The sequence below is a fragment of the Eumetopias jubatus genome, unplaced genomic scaffold (assembly GCF_037043125.1).
Source record: "Eumetopias jubatus isolate StellerSeaLion01/CBP00866 unplaced genomic scaffold, mEumJub1_p1.0 scaffold_3, whole genome shotgun sequence".
Taxonomy (NCBI): domain Eukaryota; kingdom Metazoa; phylum Chordata; class Mammalia; order Carnivora; family Otariidae; genus Eumetopias; species Eumetopias jubatus.
This window is the reverse complement of record NW_028274809.1, coordinates 24,012,258-24,029,915: the sequence shown is the minus strand read 5'-3', so window position 1 is coordinate 24,029,915 and position 17,658 is coordinate 24,012,258. Positions and strand designations below refer to the sequence as shown.

Below are 17,658 nucleotides of genomic sequence, written 5' to 3'. Positions count from 1 at the left end.
CTAAACCAGTGTATATCAAACCTTAATGTGCATACTTGTCATCTCGGGATCTTGTTAAAAAGACAGGTTCAGATTTAGTATGATTGAAGTGAGGTCTGAGATTATGCATTTCTAATTAGCTCTCCATGATACCTATGCTGCTGGTCCTCAAGCCATAATTTGAGAAAAAAGATATAAATAGCTTTATGTTTTGATATGCTTGATTACTTTTTCATCAAGTAAAACTTTGAATTTTAGCAAGTATATTAATTTTCTGTTGTGGATAATATACTATTCTTATATCTTTTGACTATAAAACTTCTTAGGAAACAATCTAATCTTGTTTATCCGGTTTTTCATCTACTCTGCTGGGACCACTTACAGTCAAATTTATACCCACATTACTTTCCATGACTATTCTTTTAATGTTTTGGATCATCTCACTTATCTCCAAACCAAAGTTATTTATGTTCATTGCTTATAGTGAATTAGGGGTAGAGGGCAAAACTAAGCTTTCAAGGAGACAAGGAACGTTCTATGTCAGAGTAATTGTGACAAGAGAATCTGTAGTGCAAGAAATCTTGGTATTTAAGGAGCTGAACATGGTGGGAAGAAATCCCATGTGCCAAATGGATATTGTGGAATGAACACCTTCAGTTTCACATGAATATGTTCTTGTGCTGCTAGATAATGTTAAACCACACTAGTTGGGTCCATATTAATACCTCACCCTTACTTGGGAGGGTTACCATATACATATTATGGTTGTGTATATTGTACATAACATATAGTTATCAAGGAATTTTTTTATTATGTTAATCACCATACATCATTAGTTTTTAATGTAGTGTTCCATGATTCACTGTTTGCGTATAACACCCAGTGCTCCATTCAGTACATGCCCTCTTTAATATCCATCACCAGGCTAACCCATCCCCCAACTCCCCTCCCCTCTAGAACCCTCAGTTTGTTTCTCAGAGTCCATAGTCTCTCATGGTTCGTGTCCCCCTCCGATTTCCCCCCTTCATTTTTCCCTTCCTGCTATCTTCTTCGTCTTCTTTTTTTTTTTTATTTAACATATAATGTATTATTTGTTTCAGAGGTACAGGTCTGTGACTCAGCAGTCTTACACAATTCACAGTTCTCACCATAGCACATAGCCTCCCCAATGTCTATCACCAAGCCACCGCATCCCTACCACACCCCACCACTCCAGCAACCCTCAGTTTGTTTCCTGAGATTAAGAATTCCTCATATCAGTGAGGTCATATGATACATGTCTTTCTCTGATTGACTTATTTCGCTCAGCATAATACCCTCCAGTTCCGTCTATGTCGCTGCATATGGCAAGATTTCATTCCTTTTGATGGTTGCATAATATTCCATTGTATATATATATATATACCACATCTTCTTTATCCATTCATCTGTCGATGGACATCTTGACTGTTTCCATAGTTTGGCTATTGTGGACATTGCTGCTATAAACATTGGGGTGCATATACCCCTTCAGATCACTACATTTCTATCTTTGGGGTAAATGCCCAGTAGTGCAATTGCTGGGTCATAGGGTAGCTCTATTTTCAACTTTTTGAGGAGCCTCCATACTGTTTTCCAGAGTGGCTGTACCAGCTTGCATTCCCACCAACAGTGTAGGAGGGTTCCCTTTTCTCCGATTCCCTGCCAATATCTGTTGTTTCATGACTTGTTAATTTTAGCCCTTCTGACTGGTGTAAAGTGGTATCTCATTGAGGTTTTGATGCGGATTTCCCTGATGCCATGATGTGGAGCACTTTTTCATGTGTCTGTTGGCCATTTGGATGTCTTCTTTGCAGAAATGTCTGCCCATTTCTTGATTGGATTATTTGTTCTTCGGGTGTTGAGTTTAATAAATTCTTTATGGATTTTGGATAGTAGCCCTTTATCTGAGATGTCATTTGCAAATATCTTCTCCCATTCTGTCGGTTGTCTTTTGGTTTGGTTGACTGTTTCTTTTGCTGTGCAAAAGCTTTTTATCTTGATGAAGTCCCAAGAGTTCATTTTTGTCCTTGCTTCCCTTGCCTTTGGCGATGTTTCTAGGAAGAAGTTGCTGTGGCTGAGGTCAAAGAGGTTGCTGCCTGTGTTTTCCTTTAGGATTTTGATGGACTCCTGTCTCACATTTAGGTCTTTCAACCACCTTGAGTCTATTTTTGTGTGTGGTGTAAGGAAATGGTCCAGTTTCATTCTTCTGCATGTGGCTGTCCAATTTTCCCAACACCATGTGTTGAAGAGAGACTGTCTTTTTTCCATTGGACATTCTTTTCTGTTTTGTCGAAGATTAGTTGACCACAGAGTTGAGGGTCCATTTCTGGGCTCTCTATTCTGTTCCATTGATCTATCTGTCCGTTTTTGTGCCAGTATCATATTGTCTTGATATTGACAGCTTTGTAGTAGAGCTGGAAGTCCGGAATTGTGATGCCGCCAGCTTTGCTTTTCTTTTTCAACATTCCTCTGGCTATTCAGGGTCTTTTCTGGTTCCATACAAATTTTAGGATTATTTATTCCATTTCTTTGAAAAAAGTGGATGGTATTTTGAGGGGGATTGCTTTGAATGTGTAGGCTGCTCTAGGTAGCATTGACATCTTCACAATATTTGTTCTTCCAATCCATGAGCATGTAACCCTTTTCTGTTTCTTTGTGTCTCCTCAATTTCTTTCATGAGTATTTTATAGTTTTCTGAGTACAGATTCTTTGCCTCTTTGGTTAGATTTATTCCTAGGTATCTTATGGTTTTGGGTGCAATTGTAAATGGGATTGACTCCTTAATTTCTCTTTCTTCTGTCTTGTTGGTATATAGCAATGCCACTGATTTCTGTGCATTGATTTTATATCCTGCCACTTTACTAATTCCTGTATGAGTTGTAGCAGTTTTGGGGTGGAGTCTTTTGGGTTTTCCTCATAAAGTATCATATTATCTGCAAAGAGTGAGAGTTTCACTTCTTTACCATTTCAGATGCCTTTTATTTCTTTTTGTTTTCTGATTCCTGTGGCTAGAACTTCTAATACTATGTTGAATAGCAGTGGTGATAGTGGACATCCCTGCCATGTTCCTGACCTTAGGGGGAAAGCTCTCAGTTTTTCCCCATTGAGACTGATATTCTCTGTGGATTTTTCATATAGGGCTTTTATGATATACACCCTCTATCCCTATGCTCTGAAGAGTTTTGATCAAGAAAGGATGCTGTACTTTGTCAAATGCTTTTTCTGCATCTATTGAGAGGATCATATAGTTCTTGTTCTTTCTTTTATTAATGTATTGTATCACATTGACTGATTTGCAGATGTTGAACCAACCTTGCATCTCAGGGATAAATCCCACTTGGTAGTGGTGAATAATCTTTTTAATGTACTGTTGGATCCTATTGGCTAGTATTTTGGGGAGAATTTTTGCATCCATGTTCACCAAGGATATTGGTCTGTAATTCTGCTTTGATGGGGTCTTTGGTTTGGAGATCAAGGTAATGTTGGACTCATAAAATGAGTTTGGAAGTTTTCCTTCCATTTCTATTTTTTGGAACAGTTTCAGAAGAATAGGTATTAATTCTTCTTTAAATGTTTGGTAGAATGCCCCTGGGAAGCCATCTGGCCCTGGGCTCTTGTTTGTTGGGAGATTTTTGATGACTGCTGCAATTTCCTTAGTGGTTATAGGTCTGTTCAGGTTTTCTCTTTCTTCCTGGTTCAGTTTTGGTAGTTTATACATCTCTAGGAATGCCTCCATTTCTTCCAGATTATCTAATTTGCTGGCATATTTACTCATAATATGTTCTTATAATTGTTTGTGTTTCTTTGGTGTTGGTTGTGCTCTCTCCTCTTTCATTCATGATTTTATTCATTTGGGTCCTTTCTCTTTTCTTTTTTGATAAGTCTGGCCAGGGTTTTATCAATCTTGTTAATTCTTTCAAAGAACCAGCTCCTAGTTTTGTTGATCTGTCCTACTGTTCTTTTGGTTTCTATTTCATTGATTTCTGCTCTGATCTTTATTATTTCTCTTCTTCTGCTGGGTTTAGGCTTTATTTGCTGTTCTTTCTTTAGCTCCTTTAGGTGTAGGGTTAGGTTGTGTATTTGAGACCTTTCTTGTTTCTTGAGAAAGGTTTGTATTCCTACATACTTTCCTCTTAGGACTGCCTTTGCTGCATCCCAAAGATTTTGAACAGTTGTGTTTTCATTTTCATTTGTTTCCATGAATTTTTTAAATTCTTCTTTAATTTCCTGGTTGACCCATTCATTCTTCAGTAGGATGTTCTTTAGCTTCCATGTATTTGAGTCCTTTCTGACTTTCCTCTTGTGATTGATTTCTAGTTTCAAAGCATTTTTGTCTGAAAATAATGCAGGGAATGATCCCAATCTTTTGGTACCAGTTGAGACCTGATTTGTGACCTAGGATGTGATCTATTCTGGAGAATGTTCCATGGGCTCTAGAGAAGAATGTGTATTCTGTTGCTTTGGAATGGAATGTTCTGAATATATCTGTGAAGTCCATTTGGTCCAGTGTGTCATTTAAAGTCTTTATTTATTTGTTGATCTTTTGCTTAGATGATCTGTCCATTTCAGTGAGGGGGTTTTAAAATCCGCCACTATTATTGTATTGTTGTCGATGTGTTTCTTTGCTTTTGTTATTAAGTGGCTTATATAATTTGCTGCTCCCATGTTAGGGACATAGATATTTACAATTGTTAGATCTTCTTGTTGGATATACCCTTTAAGTAGGATATAGTGTCCTTCCTCATCTCTTAGTATAGTCTTTATTTTAAAATCTAACTTGTCTGATATAAGGATTGACACCCCAGCTTTCTTTTGCTGTCCATTAGCATGATAAATGGTTTTCCACCCCCTCACTTACAAACTGGGGGTGTCTTTGGGTCTAAAATGAGTCTCTTGCAGACAGCATATTGATGGGTCTTGTTTTTTAATCCAATCTAATAGCCTGTGTCTTTTGATTGGGGCATTTAGCCCATTTACATTCAGGGTAACTATTGAAAGATAGGAATTTAGTGCCATTGTATTGCCTGTAAGGTGACTGTGACTGTATATTGTCTGTGTTCCTTTCTGGTCTATGCTGCTTTTAGGCTCTCTCTTTGCTTAGAGGACCCCTTTCAGTATTTCTTGTAGGGCTGGTTTTGTGTTTGCAAATTCCTTTAGTTTTTGTTTGTCCTGGAAGATTTTTATCTCTCCTTCTATTTTCAATGACAGCCTAGCTGGATATAGTATTCTTGGCTGCGTATTTTTCTCATTTAGTGCTCTGAATATATCATGCCAGTCCTTTCTGACCTGCCAGGTCTCTGTGGATAGGTCTTTTGCCCATCTAATGTCTCTCCCATTGTAGGTTACAGATCTCTTCTCCCTAGCTGCTGTCAGGATTTTCTCTTTGTCTCTGAGACTCATAAGTTTTACTATTAGATGTCAGGGTGTTGACCTATTTTTATTGATTTTGAGAGGGGTTCTCTGTGCCTCCTGGATTTTGATGCCTGTTTCCTTCCCCAAATTAGGGAAGCTCTCTGCTTAATTTGCTCCAATATACCTTCTGTCCCTCTCTCTCTTTCTTCTTCTTCTGGGATCCCAATTATTCTAATACTGTTTCATCTTATGGTCTCACTTATCTCTTAAATTCTGCCCTCGTGATCCAGTAGTTGTTTATCTCTGTTTTTCTCAGCTTCTTTATTTTCCATCATTTGGTCTTCTATATCACTAATTCTCTCTTCTGCCTCATTTATCCTAGCAGTTTTGCCCCCATTTTTGATTGCACCTCATTAATAGCCTTTTTGATTTTGACTTGGTTAGATTTTAGTTCTTTTATTTCTCCAGAAAGGGTTTCTCTAATAACTTCCATGCTTTTTTCAAGCGCAGCTAGTATCGTTAAAATCATCATTCTGAACTCTAGTTCCGACATCTTACTGATGTCTGTATTGATTAGGTCCCTGGCAGTCGGTCCTGCCTCTTGTTTTTTTTTGAGGTGATTTTTTCCGTGTTGTCATTTTGTCCAGAGGCAAATAGATGAATGAGAGAACAAAATGCTAACAGGGTAAGAACGACCCCAGAAAAATATACACTAAACAAATCAGATGAGACCTTCCAGAAAGTGGTCGCTTTTCTCTTCAGAGAGCTGTGCTTTTCTTTTCTTTGATCTCCTGTGGAGTTTGTAGGTGTTCAGAATGGTTTGATCCCTATATAGCTGAATTCCTGGGACCAGACTAAATTTAGGTCTCCTACTCCTCCCCCATATTGCTCTTCCCCCCATTTATCAAGGAATTTTAAGCTGTGTCAGATCACCCCTATTTTCCCCTTGGTCAGTTGTGAACCAAAGGATAACTTATGATGTGCAGCACACGTCAGCATCTAATCAATAGCTCTTTACACACACACACACACACACACACACACACACACTCACACATACACATGGTTGTATTTATATAATACACACTATACACACACCCATAATAATGGCTCACACCAGTGTCTGCAGCACACCTTCCCATTTGATTGGTGAGGTCAATGTATGTACTGTTTTCATGGCTATTACTTTTTATTTCTCCTTTGGCCTCCTTCTTATTAGTCCTGAGATTCCTTTGCATTGAAAAAGGGCTTAACCAGTATAGCCCTTTTCTTGCTTCTCCCATAAACCAAAACCCCACCATCAGCACAATGCTACTAATGTCTCAAATCCTTGAGCTATAACTGTTTATATGTGAAAATAACATGGAGAAGAGACTGACAAATAATACCCATATTCCAGATTGGATGCAGTAGTTTAGATATCAAGATATTACCCATGAAAGTGTACCTAAGATTTAATTGCAATTGAAATTGCTAGGTTATTTTCCCAAAGATTGTGGTGATTTACAACCCCACCAACAATGGATATAGTGCTATTTTTTTAATCATTGCCAGCATACATTTTATCGTTCTTTATAACTTTTTCACACTCAGAATGGAAAGTTATTCATTGTTGTTTTTAGCTTGCTTTTCCTTTACTAATAGTGAAATAGATCATCATTTGACAATTATATTGATGACATACATTTCCTCTTCTGTGACAGTCCTACTTATATTCTTGCTTAAATTTTTTTTGTTAGTTTATTTTTTTCATATAAATGTATAGGTATTTCTTGCCATACATTTATTTATATACCAAGGGTTTTTCAAATATTCTCCCAGCCTAACATTGTTCTCTTTTTTCCATTTAAACAAACTTCACGTAATTAAGTAAGCCTATTGTTTCCTTTATGGATTTCTTTCTGTTTTGCTTAATAAGATTTCTGCTAATTTAACTTTTTAAAAAATATATTTTACATTGAAATGTGAGGGTGTCATGCAGTTTTATAAATGAATACTAATTTTGTTGAGTCACTCTATAGCTCTTTTCAATTAGTAATCATAGTTGCTGTATTTATCATAACTATTGTAATATTGTATGGCATCTGCTTTATTGAACATCTGTTATCAGATGTCTGACAACCTTTTACCCTCCTGCTATTTAAAGGCCCTAAGTGTTCTTTAGTAAACCACCCTTTTTAGCCATGTACTGTTGATCTCTCTCCCATGGCTAAATTAATCTTGATTGGAATAAACCACTTATCACATCTCATTTCTAGCCAAGAGCCAGATCTCTAAATGTTGGGGTGGAAGTGGGAGAGTAGCAAGAAAGAAGCCTTTCAGTTTTCCTCTTTTCATCGTGCTCAGATGTAAAACTTAGAACATCTGCAGCCATCTTGCTATGATAATGGAAGACCCTGAAGATGGATCTAGTACCCAAAAAAGTATAGCTTAGACATAAATGCTATGATATGTGAGGTGGGAATTCAGCCCCACCTAAAGCTAGCTCTGTTAATAGAACTTTCAGTTAAAAGAGCCAAATAATTCCACTAAACAATTTTAAATGGCTCCTTCACCCTCCCCTACATAGAGTCAACAAAGACACTCTCCAGATATGAAACATGTACTGTGGAATGAAGGGAGTATCTCCTACTTAAATTTCTAACACTATCTGCCTTTTGAGTTTCCTTAATCTGAATTGTATCATTATATTTAATTTACAATATAAAAACTTGCCTTTCACTCTTAAAATACTTTTAAAGAGAGAATAGTTACTATGTAGAATCTATAAATGGTACTTGTGATACTATCCAGAACTTTCTCTAAGTCTTTCCACTTTATAGTTTAGATAATATGACTCTTCCTCCTATCGTGTATCCCTCATAAGTTATCTTTTAGCATCACCACAGATCAGATAATTTTATCTTACTTTTGTGCATAGCTTTAAGTTTTTAATGGTCAAGTGTGGTGGGAAGAAAGAAATAGTTGTTTTTAACAATTGGCCTGAATTATTCTTCATACAAAAGCATTATCTAATTGGAAGGTGCTTTATGCACTTTAGTGATTAACTATGAGGCCCTGAAGTCATGGCCTGAAAGACAGGAAAACAAAAAGGTAGTTGAAACTGTGCTGAATCTTAAGTTATAGCCATTGGAGATTAGGGAAAGAACCAAGAAAAAAGTGGAAAATAGGGGACTTTAAAAATAGGAGTTTTTAATATTCAGTTTTATTTTCTGTGCTAGATAAATATGTTTTAGAAAGGGCACTGTGTGCATAGGATGGCCTGTTGTTCAATGTATTGTAGTAAATTCACTTACAGGGAGTCATTAGGTGATTCCCAGTAGCCATTGAAAATCAGTTTTTTTTGTGTGTGGAGAGAAGGAACATAGGTTACTCTCTTTGGTTCAGTCTGCTTACATTTTGGTTGGAGGAGGCACTGTTCTGCAGTGAGTGCAATGTTCATTTTTATTTAGAAGTTCTTTGTTTAGGCACCAGTGACTAATTTCATAAATAGCCAGAACTTCAATTTCTGGGAGCAATCCTTAAATAACACTTAAGTTTTTTTTAAAGATTTTATTTATTTACTTGACAGAGAGAGACACAGCGAGAGAAGGAACACAAGCAGGGGGAGTGAGAGAGGGAGAAGCAGGCTTCCCGCCGAGCAGCGAGCCCGATGTGGGGCTAGATCCCAGTTCCCTGGGTTCATCACCTGAGCTAAAGGTAGACACTTAATGACTGAGCCACCCAGGCACCCCAATAACACTTAAATTTTTAAAAAGATAATATGAAACTGTAACTCCAATGAAAACACAAAGGAGGCATATTCATATTTATTAAATGTTATTTCATATTTTATTTAATGGCAAATTAATAGCTATTCATTTTATCAAATTAGGTCATTGTTTCTATATTTTATTTCTGTTTTTTCAAATATTAGTATGGTATATGCACCATAAAGTGGAGTATGTTTTAAAAGAAAAACTCAATACACTATATTGATATATAAATTAAACTGACAGCTCTATTTTTATTTTTTTTGCTAATAATACATTTTCCCTGAAACAAAACAAAACAAAACAGGCTACTTTTTTTTTAAGATTTTATTTATTTATTTGATAGAGAGAGAGATAGCCAGAGCAGGAACGCAAGCAGGGAGAGTGGGAGAGGGAGAAGCAGGCTTCCCGCGGAGTGGAGGGCCCAATGAGGGACTCGATCCCAGGACCCTGGGATCATGACCTGAGCTGAAGGCAGACGCTTAATGACTGAGCCACCCAGTCGCCCCAGCTTCTTTCCAGATGCAATGAAACACATACCAACTTGCCAGTGCATAAATAGTATAGATCTAGTTTTGAAAATAATTAGTTACACTGAATCCAAGACAAAAATATACGATATACTATTTAATATTTTCTCAAATATTTGATACTGGTTGGCAATTTTGCTTTAAGTATTTATTACAGATGCTGTTGGAAATATAAGTTGTATTGCAGTATTTTTCCAAATTCTTATTAAGCATTTTGCCCTTTAGAAATAATAGAAAGTAGGAAACTATGTTGCATTTTTCCTCAAATGCTGTATAATGCTTTATACATTACTAAATCTTTATGGAAGGCAGAAAATAAAGAGATTTTGTTGAAGACAATTACGAAGAATAGATGTTGGTATTTTTTCAGGTAACTGAGGTAAAAAAAAAAAACACAATCTTGTCTGAGGTTTTGCCTTTTATAAGGAAAGAGATGGGTTTTCCCTAAAGTTTTATTTTCCTCTAAATTTGATCCTAATTATAATCTCTTGGTTATTTTTTAAAAAGGAATACAAGTAGACAAAGAGAAAAGTTTCTTGGAAAATCTGAATTTTTCTGATTTTTTAAAAACAACTTGAGATTTTTATAGAAACTATTAGCAAGATGTTAAAAATAATTTTAGGTTTCAAAGAGTAGCAATAGATTACAAAAGATGAGTGCAGACTCTTCCACACATCACTTGGCTAACAGAAAAAAAAGCACCTGACATTCAAACATTTCATGAAAAATCATGGACTGTTCTATTTGTAGAACTGTAAATTTTAATAAGATTATAGTATCCTTGAAGCTAGGGATTATGTGACAGTCCTGTTCTGATGTCCTAAGTCACCCAGCAGAGTGCCTAGTCCTTAACATAGTCTTGGCTAAATCTTTTCAAATTATTTTTATCCTGTTAGTAATTTATGCTTTATTAGAGTTTGTTTGTTTGTTTGGGGTTTTTTGTTTGTTTGTTTTACTAGCATTTGAAGTCAACTTCTAGGAAATGTATTGGGTAACTGACCTTGGAGCCTTCCAGCTGTGATGGGAATGTACTGTGACTGGAATAGAAAATGGGGAAACAATGGTGAGGTTAAAAAGAAATTTGAGGTTGAAGTTCAGAGTTTTCCAGGAAATTATTTTTCTACTATATGAAAAACAACAAAAACAAAAATGGAGAGTCCAGAGAGTTTTAGAGAAAAAATAAGAATTTTTTTGCTCATTAGTATTTTCTACCCAAGAGAAAGTGTCAGAAAGTAGATAGTAAAGAAAAATGAAAGAAAGAAAGAAAGAAAGAAAGAAAGAAAGAAAGAAAGAAAGAAAGAAAGAAAGAAAGAAAGAAAGAAAGAAAAGGGAAAAAAAGAAAATTAACTGCACATGGGTGTCAGACAGGCCCTTGAAGGGGGGATTAGGAAAGGATATTGTATAGCTAGCTAGGTGATATATTCTTGGATGAAGGAATTTGGCCATTTCAACAACTCATCCATAAGCATTGTTCATTGATGTCTTCTCTTCAAGGATTTATTGGCAGCTAAGAAATATATTTTAAAAGTAATGAGTCCAGCTAGCATATGTTTTGGTGTGTTGGAGAAAACATGACTAAAGGGAGCTCTTATCCCATCTCTCTTTTTTAAAATTTCCTAACTGATTAATAATAGCCTTTAATGGGCTCTTAAAATAAAATTTCCTGACTTTTATTTGTGAATGTGAAAGATTTTTCAGAAGTGTAAAGACTCTGTTCAAGGACAACCAAATATGATCCTGTATTTCTTGCTAAACATAATCCATGCAACTCATAGCATTCACCTTTTTTAAAATATACCAAGGTTTCTATGCCTAGAGAGGTAAAATACAGCCTCTGTTAAATCAGTAAATATTTGTAAATATTTACATTTGCATGAGTTTACCCTGACGAATAATTTTTGGAAGTGACAACATTGTCAGAACTAGTTTGAGTTACAACTTTAGTCCGTGACAAGGAAATAGTATCAAACAGGATTAAAAGGGACTGCTTTTGAAACATTAATACCAACCCCATTCTTTTTTTTTGCAAGTGAAAGCATTTAATGTAATCATCTCCATAACATATTATGTCTATAGTGATGAATGTACTAAAGTATACCATACATTCAGATTTCTATTTTTAGGGATTACATAGAAAGAAATAGTACATATAACACAAATCCTTCTTAGTATAGTAATCTCTGTTATTTGAAATCTTATCCCAAGATAGTTTTTCAGTAGACAATTGGCTAATAATTGAAATAAAAATTTACATATTAAAAAGCCAGCATAATATTAAACCTAAAATTCTCTATTGATAGATCCCTTAAAAACTTTAAAGGGGTATGCAAGGATGGAAAGTTTAGAATGACTGATTGATCCAGAAGATCCTAGATTGCAATAAGATAAACATATTATTTCTCTAACTATATTGTGGGATTTATTTAATTTTATTAATGCTTTTTTTGCCTAATCTTGAAAAGATTTTCTATTTAATAAAAATGATATATAAAATGAAGTGTAATATTCGATTTGATTCTGAGATATCCTAAGATTAGTGGTTATTTTAGAGGGTATTTTAAAGATTTATTTGTTTATTTGAGACAGAGAGAGAGGGAGAGAGAGCACACGAGCACAGAGGGAGGGGCAGAGGAAGAAGGAGAGAGAGTCTTAAGCAGATGCCATGCTGAGTGTGGAGCCTGACCTGGGGTTCAATCTCATGACCCTGAGATTAGGACCTGAGTGGAAACCAAGAGTCAGATGAAACCAAGAATCAGACACTCAACCCCAACTGGGTTACCCAGGTGCCCCCAGTGGGTTTTTTTAAGATTTAAAAGTCCTCTCCCATTCCAGGGTATAACATCTGAATACTTTTTTTTTTTTTAAAGATTTTATTTATTTATTTGACAGAGACAAAGCAAGAGAAGGAACACAAGCAGGGGGAGTGGGAGAGGGAGAAGCAGGCTTCCCTCTGAGCAGGGAGCCCGATGGAGGGCTTGATCCCAGGACCCCAGGATCATGACCTGAGCCAAAGGCAGATGCTTAACGACTGAGCCACCCAGGCGCCCCCTGAATACTTTTCTTTTATAGCTCAAGAAAATTAGTCTTGCAGGTAACCTGCCCAGCTAGTAGGAGTACAAATCATGTTTGAATTGGTAACCTCCATGGGTACAATCTATTTATGCAAAACTACCAGAGGGTGCATAAGTACATGTTTTTTCAATTAGAATTAAAAGAAGTTAGTCTGGCCATAATGCTGTCAGTTCAAAATATTTCTCCAACTTAAATTATACTTTGGGGGAGGGGTGAAATAGATGATGAGGATTAAAGAGTTTATCATGATGAAAAAATAAAATTATATATATCTTGACAAATGATTGTACCTTATGGTTCTAACATAAATCCTAATTAAAATATACAACAGCCAAATATTTGTATTTTCCATCTAGAAAATTTAAGAGTTTTAAACAAGGAAAAGATTAGAAACAGGTAAATTCTAAAATGTATTGGTATAGGCAGTCTTTCAGCTATTTGTTCAATCTCTAGAATTATAACTTTAGAACACATCTGGATATTTATATTGCTCTGTTTATTAAAAAAATGGTACCTATAACTTAAACCCTTTCAATAGCTTCCAGTTGTTTGAGGCATTTCACCCTCTCACATTCATTCCAGCTGTTTTTCCTTACCTTCATAATGTGGCAGCCACATAAATCCATTTTGGAACCCTAAAATGGGGACCACTTATGAGAGTTGTCAAATACTTAAGCTATTGATACTAAATCAGTATATAATTTGTGATCATATGAACTGCACTAATACTGTTTAGATAATTTTAAGTGACACATTTAGCATAAGTTTTTTCCGATGAACACTTAGTTAACCAGAACATCCTATATCCATTCTGTAAACATCTCTTAAAGCAATGAACAAAATCGTCTGTTCTTTTATTTCAGTAATTCAAACTAGTATTTATCATTATTTTACGTTAGAATCTTCATAGCTGTTCTGTTTATAGTACTACCACCATGTAGAGAACGTCTATCTATAGATATGAAATAAAGATAAACTTAAAAATGGAATGATTATTAATGTTTGGGATAATTTTATGTTGCCTAACTTTTAACAAATTCAATAATTTCTTGAAGAAATTTAAACATTTTTAAGATTTTGCATTTATTAATATCCATTATGTACTGCTGAGTTCCATGCTAGCTTCTAGGTATTCAGACATCAAGGGTTTGGTCCTTGACCTTCAAGAGTTTATAATAGAAGTTTCAGAAAGATCTAGAAATGTTCAAAATCATGTTTATAGAGAAAATTGCAAGAAAATGAATATGTTGGAAGAAAACTAATTGTAAAAGAGACCTAAAAGACATTAAATATTATTAGAACAAAATGTAAATGTAAGAGATAGATTAAAATGGTGGGCAGAGGCCAAATCACATTGGTGCTATATGCTACTCATAAAAAGGAGTTTGAACTTGGAGTCATTCATTGATGGATTAGAAACAAGGGAATGACATGATGTCATACATTTTAGAAAAGGGGATGGGTTAGAAATTATTCATATTGGATGTAAAAAGACAAGATATAATAGAAATTCTAATGAGAAGCAGAGATCCTACACTAAGATAACTGTTTTGGGGATGCAAGAGCCTACACAATTTTTTTTTTAAGATTGTATTTATTTATTTGAGAGAGAAAGAGAGCATGCATGAATGGGGGGAGGGGCAAAGGGAGAAGCAGACTCCCCGCTGAGCAGGGAGCCCCATATCGTGCTTGATGCAAGGCTCCACTCGGGGCTCCATGGGGGGCTTGGTGCAGGCTCTGTGAGGGGCTCCATCCTATGACCCTGAGATCATGACCTAAGCCAAAGGCAGATGCTTAACCAACTGAGCCACCCAGGCACATGGAGCCTAGACAAATTTAAAGAGATTTTGGGAGAAGAATCAAATTGAATACTTAGAGTGAATATGAGGGAGAAACCTTGGTATCTTGCTTGGTTCATTGAGTGGATGGTGGTATCATTCCTTAAAATTAGAAGCACAAGAGGAAGATGGGATGGTGGAGGTGGGAAGAGAGATAATGAGTTTAATGAATGAAAAGTGAAGATTACTAGTAGAAAATTGAATAGATATATATACCTGAAGCTCAGGAAAAATGAGCTTTGAAGATGTAAATTTGAGATTCACCTAGTGTTCTTATGTTTATTCCTGTATATTTCTATTATTAGATAGGAAAAATTATTCTCCTGTGCAGGTTTAAAATTGTCACCTGAGTAATGTGTGAAAGGGATTTTTTTCTTTATTTAAGTAATATATTAAACATCAAAGGCACATGAATAATTTAAAATGATTTCAGTTAGTTCATTTCCTTCTTTTTATCTTTTTAAATAGAACATTTATATGTTGTCCATTACTTATCAGTCAAGAAGACACATCCTCATATGCTTATATTAACAGGAAATTGAATATGGACCATTACAATGAAGGCCTATAGTAATTTAATATAATGATGACTTAGACTGTTGGAAAACTTAAAAATTATTTTTAAGCAAAATACTAACCATCTCATATATTTGTGATTTATTTTGCAAGAAAACCGAAAAGTACAACATGATGACATTGCACTAAAACTTTCTATTCATTTTGAGGTCCTATAATTGAATGGCAAAGTATCAGAAAGTGCAAACAGTTCTTATATCCAGGTTCTTATATGATAAAAAATTGCTGGTTTAGGAAAATGACCTCAGAATTAAATGATAATCCTGATTTATTGTTTCTTGAAATGGAAAACCTTGTTGCTAATAATGATTTTTTAACATTATTTATTAAATTTTGTAGAAAAAATAAAAAGTATAGTAAACTGTTTATTAGATTCAACAATACTCTTCTGTGGACAAAAAAGAAAGAATGATACAAAGTACTTGCTTGATAATGTTCATATCAAGTTTCCTCAGTTTTGTTGGTTTCATGTAGATTGCCCAAACTTCTTCAAAAAGCAGAAAATTAGATTATAATGTGGTTGAGCAAACAGAATTATCTCTCCATTTTGACTTGATAAAACCAGAAGCATAAATAGACCTTCATATTTGAAGTATTTTGTCTACAATTTACTTTGCTAAATATTTATAGGTATTTTATTAATAAACAAAGGGAAGGTGCTAATTTTTCAAGTCAATTAAAAGATTTCTGAATTTTGATTAACTATCAAAGTTGACTTCTAAATCTTCCCAATATTACACCTTGTAAATTGCTTCAGATTTTGTAACATGCATTGGAGCAGATGGGACAATGATTATAGCTCTGAGTGCAGCAAACCTAGTTTTTTAAACATTTCTTGTGCCAGCTTCATCTTTCCTTAAAAATAATTTCCCTTGAACACTGGAGATGTTGGGTGCTCTTTTGAGTTTACAAATTTTGTCATCTATACCTCAAGAATAATAGTATTCCCTCCCATTTTTTTCAGATCCTGCATAGTTATGTTTGAAAGTATTAGTGCTCCTATCCTAATCCTTAACCAACCTGATAGCAGAAAAAGACACATTAACATATGAAAGGTCAGAGCATTTGCTATGAAAAACATACTAGAAAATGGCTGGTTTCTACAAAAGCTAAAACACCTGAATTTCAACAGTTTTATAAATGTGTATATTTTTGTTCCATATTCTGGTCATCTTTATCTTCTAGGCTATAGGAAGCCACCACCATATATCATTTAAGCTGTATTATGTTCTAGATAGAGTACAGTTTGAAAACCCATTCATTATTCACTTACGTTAAGGAAAGATCATTTAGTGCTGACTTTGAAAAGACCCTGTTTTAAACATTTTTAGTATTCATAATTCTAGGAATATTTCTGTACAAATCCTAGTTTCTATGTTCTTTGCGACTATCAATTAGTAGTAAGATTTATGCAACTTTTTAGTGATATGTTCCAAAGAAGAAAATACCTTTAAGATAGGAAGGCCATGAAGCTCAAAATTAGAGATTAAAATTCCAGTATATTATAAAATTTAAGAGTTAGTCAGTTATAATAGTTTTATGTCTATTAGGCCATTTTAAAAAAAATTACTACATTTAAAATTCCTTGCTCCATTTCTCTCATTTATGTTTGAAATTTTATGTATATTAAAGAAAGTAATGCAAAGAAAAAGATTTCATCACTACAAGGTTAGGGCTTATGCATGTGAAAACAATTAAAGAAAAGACCTCTAATTCTAGAAGTATGATAATAAAACTATGCTTTACTCTGGATACTGAAGTGTAACTATATAAAATCGGTAAACAGTCACATGCATCCATCGACACATATACAAAATCATAAAAAATGGGTCTACCTCCTTTAATCATGTAAAAGGAATCCTTTTACAAAGAGTCCTTGATTGAATCACTCTAGTATTTTAGCTTTTTGTTGTATTAGTCTGGTATTTTAGCTTTTTATTAGGAAAAATCAAATAAAGGATTTATAATTCTATATACTAATGATTGTTTTGAAATATCCGCTTAGAATTAAAAACTTTATAAAAGCTGCATGGCCAGTAAGTCAAACTATTGGTTGAAAAATGCAAATACACTTAAATATAATGTATGTATTCTTTCACTATCCCCTGATGTTCAATATTCTGTGAAGCATCTGGAAAATTTGATAATGAAGGTAATAGACTAGATGACTTTATTTTTCCCTTTCAGCTTTAAAGTTCTGTGGAGACCTGAAGGTAGACCATGTTTACAGGAAAGATCTTTGTAAGAATTGTTATTCATGTCTGTTCTTCAAGACTAGTGGAATTCCAGTGTTTGAATGGTGCTAATGAAGCCCCCTGCTGTGCAATGCAGAGCAAGCAATTTGAGTCTGTGGAGGTGAATGGTTCTCTGAAATGGAGTAACCACTTTGTCAAGCTGAATGTGCTGTTCTTGTAGCAGGTAGTACTCAGAGACCCTTTTCCCGTTTTCTTCCATTTGAAGGCTGCTCTTCTAACAGACAGGTAGAATGTATTGTAAAATATTCTAATGCTACTTAAAACTACATCACTCTCTAATAGA

The 17,658-nt window shown here is 34.8% G+C and overlaps 1 protein-coding gene across 2 annotated transcripts in view; it reads left to right on the top strand.

Moving 5' to 3' along the window:
* SPAG16 (sperm associated antigen 16) overlaps positions 1 to 17,658 on the top strand; it is a 951,181-nt gene that overhangs the window by 221,253 nt on the left and 712,270 nt on the right. The window lies entirely within an intron of this gene.